The 6,000-nt window shown below is 50.0% G+C and overlaps 1 protein-coding gene across 1 annotated transcript in view; it reads right to left on the bottom strand.

Moving 5' to 3' along the window:
- Positions 1-4,584, bottom strand: part of AKT1 (AKT serine/threonine kinase 1) — a 123,184-nt gene extending 118,600 nt beyond the window's left edge. The window contains exon 1 of the mRNA XM_079951285.1: positions 4,152-4,584. The gene's annotated coding sequence lies outside the window, so the exon portion shown is untranslated. The remainder of the gene's footprint in view (positions 1-4,151) is intronic.
- Positions 4,585-6,000: the final 1,416 nt, after the last annotated feature.

The raw sequence follows: 6,000 nt of genomic DNA on the forward strand, positions 1-6,000 counted from the left end.
CTTCTTGTATAGATGAGTTGCTGTAATACAAACATAGGAATTCCACTACACATAGTGAGGTCATTCGGAGCCCAATAACAGCTACTCCCACCGGCTGTAGCTCTTAAGACAGTGATGGCCAAACTTGGCCCTCCAGCTGTTTGGGGACTACAATTCCCATCATCGCTGACCACTGGTCCTGATAGTTAGGGATGATGGGAGTTGTAGTCCCAAAATAGCTGAAGGGCCAAGTTTGGCCATTACTGTTTTAAGAGGTCCCAGGCAAAAGTCTTGATCTATGCTAGCAAGTAATCTTTTAACTGAAGGTGCAAGGGATTTAACTTGGCATCTTCTACAGAGCGAACATGTGCTTTACCACCAAGTTGTGATGCCTTTCCTAAGAAGTATACCTCTGTGCTGTTTGTGGGTATCGGGACTTCCCTAAATCTCCTCCATGTGTTGGGGAAGACTCGTTGCTCACCTAATGCGAAATCCCCACACTGTCTTCCTTGACCATTCTCCTTCACCGAGGAGGGTAGGCTAGCCTATGTGTATATGGGGCTTTTGAGTCACACGGGCGGCATGCAGAACTATTTAATTAAAATCATATGCTTTTTATTTACTCGGGCAGGATGAAAGACAAATCTTTTTAATCCCAAAATTACTCCTAGAGAAAGTAATTTAGTCCTAGTAAAACCATACTCTCCCTAGCCTGAGAACGTAGAGGGCTGGGTGCGCACTTTTAATTTTTTGAACTCATGTTAAGTATGCAACTTTTAAACAACAAGGCAGGTTGCAAACGGCACATTACATTGCTGGTTCTCTCCAGCACTTTTTGTAGCTTCCGCACATATGGCTGTGAAGTTTGGGGATCTTAAAGCGTCCCGTTCACAAGCGATGGTGCCATGCTTCTATTTTACCACTTAAAACTCTGGTTTTTCCTCGCACACCAGCTGAATATGTATGCTATAAAATAAACCAACACTTAAAGAGATTTAGCTGCCTCAACCTGGGTAAGTGAGGTGGCTCATTCAGGTCAGCGTGGAGGTTTTTTTGCACATTCCCAAACAAATAAAGGGAGAAAGCTTAATCATGCCAGGTAAACCATCTGCATGTGAGACAGCAATGTGGTACAATGGATAATGCAGTGGACTTGGACTATGGGAAAACTCAGGATCAAGCCCCTGCTTGGATATGAAGCTCACTTTGGGACCTTGAGCCAATTACACTGTTTCTTCCTGCCCAAAATCACATCTAGATAGATCAGACTTGACCTCCTTAGAGTTAATATGCCTTTGCCCCCACCTTACACCTAACTCCTTATACAGTGGTATAATTCATTCCGGAGGTCCGTTCTTAACCTGAAACTGTTCTTAACCTGAAGTACCACTTTAGCTAATGGGGCCTCCCGCTGCCAGAGCCCGATTTCTGTTCTCATCCTGAAACAAAGTTCTTAACCCGAGGTACTATTTCTGGGTTAGCAGAGTCTGTAACCTGAAGCGTATGTAACCTGAAGCGTATGTAACCTGAAGCGTATGTAACCCAAGGTACCACTGTATTGCCGCTGCAGAAATTCACCTACTCCAAAAGCAGTAATTCCTGGCACAAAGGTTTTTATACATTCAAAGGCCCGAGATAATTAAATCAAACTATTGTGGGTTTGAAGATGGATGTTAAACAGCTACATTATACTGGCAACACAGCCTATTGAGCACATTTACCTGTAAACAAATGCAATGGCGATAATTAACCTGGCCAGGCCTTTAAAAAAAGAAGAAAAAAAGAAGGGAAAAGATCCTGACTTTTAAATACTACATGATTACACAAACACGCAGAATGCAATAAGGGGTCCATCCTTTTGTTTTCTCATGCCAGAGAAAAGACAAAGGGGGGGGGACTACCTAAAAGTATTAACAATGCTACCCTAGAAAGTGTTAACAATGCTACCCTACCCTCACTGGGAAGCGGGTCCCATCAAGTTCTGAAGGGCTCACTCTCCTAAGTAAGTGGGTACAGGATTGCCACTTACAAAAAATCTAGACACAGTCATAGTCTGTTCACACAGCAAGGTTTTTCTCCAGATAAGTAGAGGCCTGTCCCTGGCCTTTCTTTGGAGTATGCGTTCGCATGGGAAAATGTAACTTTATTACTTATTTTTTTTATTCGGCCCTTCCTCCAAGAAACTTGGGGCAGAACTGGCAGCCCATCACACCACCGCCACCCGCATAAGGCAGGCAAGATCAGGCCAGTGGCCCACAAGCCACAAGCAGGACCTGAACACAACAACGCTCTCCCATTCCTGCAGTTTCCAGCAACTGGTACTCAAGAGGCACTGATCTCTGTCTAATTCTCCTTAAAAAGCCATCCAGGACAGTGGGCATCCCTGCCTCTTTGGGGAGCAATTTCCGATTTATCCTCATTAACAACCCTGAGAAGGAGGTTAGCTTGAGAGAGGCACCTAGCGTTGCTGTCCCATGCCGAGTGAGAATTTGAACCCGTGTCCCTCTGCTGCTACTCCAACACCACGCTATCCCACAACACTTCAAGTTCTCTCATGTCCAACAGGCAGCTCCATGGAAATGCAGCAGTATTCCCTGCTACGACTGTTGAGCTTCAGCCACATTCATGTGAGACCGCCAAGTCTGCGCATTACGTTTGTCCGCACAAAGTAGTACCTAGAAGCTGTCAGGACTGCCCGAGTGGACAGAAGAACACAGGACTATGAACAAGCTCTAGAAACAAAACCACAGATCTTACAGAGTTACACCCAAGTGGATTGTGTGAAACTCACTTGGGCCTATTAGTACCTCGGGTATAAGGTGCCCAGGGCAGGTATTATGAAGCTTCTAGATATTGCAGAAGGATAGTAAACAAAACCTATATAGCATCCGCTGCAAGCAATCCAGCTTAAGCGAGGGAGAGAACCCCCACGAAACTCCATTTAGAACAAGTTAGCCAAAAATCTAAAGTCCTTCATACTTTTTGTTTTGTTTTGTTTTAAGAGAGAAAACCAGCTATTTTCATTACCTCCAAAAGCTAATTAGGAGGCTACAGTGGTCCAAAGACCTGGGGGTGTGCAACCGAATTGCGCACCTCACAAGGAGCCACAGCCAACGTGGGGGCGCGGGTGGGGTTCTTCTGTCAATCGTGTCCCCCCCCCCAAGTGATTCGCCGTTTTGACTCATCCGCTCGTTACTTTTTTTAGGTGTACAGGAAAAATAAAATAAAGTAATGTGTGAATCAGCCCTGCATGTTTCACATAAAAGATTCGGTTGGCGAATGAGAAGGTGGGGATGGCAAAGGCCTGTTTTGTATGGCACTGGGTTTGTGAGGATGGGGGGGGGGGGGCCTGTTATAAGAAATATAAAAGAACCCAACGCCTGGAAAGTGTATACATTGCTGGTGGGTAGGGCAGGAGACCCAGTTATCTCAGACGTGGAAGAAGGAGGGACCTGAAAACCTCCTTCCTCCTCCAACAGCTGTGGGCAGCAATGGAGAAGCCTGAGGTAAACAAACACCGCATAGAGGAAAGAGGGGGGGGGCGGGATAGAGAGAGTAAAGCAAATGGAGGGTGCAAACCCAGGACCCACCACAAGACCCCTCACCCACCTGACACCCCACAACGCAGCGGTCCCAAAAGGAAAAAAGAGGGTTGGGAAAGGTGCAAGTTTTTTTCTACAGGGGGAGAAGCCCCCCCCCCAGCGCGCACCCCACCCCAAAGGCACGCACAAAGAGCCCATTCCCCTCCTTCCTCTCTTCTCCCACCCCTCTCGCTTTTGGGGAGCAGGCGTTTCCAAAGCCCAGGCGCATCTGCAGGCAGGAGCAAAAGGGAGCCGCCGCCGCCGCCGCCACTGCAATGCACAAAAAAAAAAGGATATTTCAAGATATTATTTAGAGAGAAAACACACACACATCTCATGCAAGGCCTGCAAAGGAGGGTGACTTTTGCAGCGGGAGGTTTGCAAGCAAACAAGCCGCCTCGGAGAAAGGGCGAGAGCGCCGCGCCGCTCCGAACAGGCGCTCTAGACAATGCACCAAAAAAAAGGGGGCGCCCCCCCAAAAAAAACCCCCCCACGCGCGCGCGCGCACGCACGCAAGCCAAAGGGGGCTGAGCAAGGCCCCGCGGCTGCTCCCTGCCCATCCGAGGCCCGGGGACGCCGGCGGCCACTTACATGCCTGGGAGGGTGCAAGCGGAGCGGCTGGCCGGAGCCGAGGCCTAGGCGGGCTGCGGTTGCTGTTGCTGCTGCCGGGCGCCGCCGCCGCCGCCGCCGCCTCCTTGCTGGTCTCGCAGGGAATCAGCCCATTGAGCTCCCGCCTGCGAGGGCTATGAATGGGGAGGCGGCCGGCGGCTCCTGGTTTCTCCTGCGGGGCTTCCTCGGAGCTGCCCGGGCGTCGCGAGCTCGACGCGTTGCCCTTGCGGCCGCCGCTGCTGCTGCTGCTTTTGCTGCTGCTCCCAGTTCCTCCAGCCTCCCTTCCTTTCCCCTCTTTGAGTCACTCGCGCGCGCACTCACACGCTCACGCGCACAAACACACACACGCCGGCTCTCGCCCGCGGGGTCCTACTGCCCGGCATGCTCCACTCCCAGTTTCCATGCAATGTTTCCTCCCCCCCCCCCCCCAGGACGCTGGAAAGACGCCCGCGCGTTGCATGCATGCTCTTCCTCGGGCAATTCAGCGCACGCGACACAACAGCGCGCGCACCCGCTCAGCACGATCTCAACCCACCCACCCCCAACATGCACACGCGGCACACGCATGCACTTAGCACACTGCCGCATCCAGCACACGCTGAACACTTCACACGTGCCTCCAAACTCAGACGCTTGCTCAGCAAAACCAGCTCTCGAAACGTGCACTCTCTCGCACGCAACACGCCCAAAGCACACGCGTGCACCTATTCAGCACACTGACACATTCAGCACACACGCATGCGCTTACTCAGCATTCTCATGCACTCAAAACAGGCGCAGTGCTCGCACACTCAAAACATACATAAGCTTTACTCAGCAGCTTCACACACAGCACACTCAAGACATACACATGCGCTTGCTCTGAGTTCTCACATACACAGAGCACTCGATACACTCGCATGCATTTACTCAGAGCATACACACACAATCCTCCTTCACTCAAAAGCGAATTGTGCTTCTCCCCCCACCTCTGGCCAGAGGGGAGAAGAGTCTGGACTTCATCTTAAGAGGCACCCAGGACTTGGTTAGAGATTTAAAGTGTTGCTGGCCTCACTGGGGACACTAAGCACAGCCGTAAATTGTAATTCAACATACATGTTAAATGGGCTGCGGCTAAGAAAGACCCCCGCACAGTCATACTGGACTTGAAAAAAGGAAAGTTCCCCAAAATGAGCAGGGCTGGTGAAAAGGAAGCTGAAAGATGGGAAAGTCAAGGGTAGCAGGATGAGGGAACTGGACCAAGTTTGACAGATGGGAGGGGCTGCCCGCCTGTCAATCATTTCATGTCAACAATGATGTCAGCAGACCTTTCTTGCCCAGCAGTGTGAAATCGGGTGATGATCAGTATTTGCATAACCCAGTGCACACGAAACACCATTAGGCCCAGCTATGTCTTTACCTGCTGCATAAATGAGGTCCGGTGTAGTAGTAGTAGTAGTAATTTATTTATTTATACCCCGCCCATCTGGCTGAGAGCCAGTGTGGTGTAGTGGTTAAGAGCGGTAGTCTCGTAATCTGGGGAACTGGGTTCGATTCCCCGCTCCTCCACATGCAGCTGCTGGGTGACCTTGGGCCAGTCACACTTCTTTGAAGTCTCTCAGCCCCACTCACCTCACAGAGTGTTTGTTGTGGGGGAGGAAGGGAAAGGAGAATGTTAGCCACTTTGAGACTCCTTAAAGGGAGTGAAAGGCGGGATATCAAATCCAAACTCTTCTTCTTCTTCTTGGGTTTCCCCAGTCGCTCTGGGCAGCTTACAACATATAGCAAACATAATAAAAACATCAATCCTTAAAAACTTTCCTAAACAGGGCTGCCTTCAGATGTCTTCTAA

Source organism: Podarcis cretensis (genome assembly GCF_951804945.1).
Source record: "Podarcis cretensis genome assembly, chromosome: 1".
NCBI classification, from domain to species: Eukaryota; Metazoa; Chordata; class Lepidosauria; order Squamata; family Lacertidae; genus Podarcis; species Podarcis cretensis.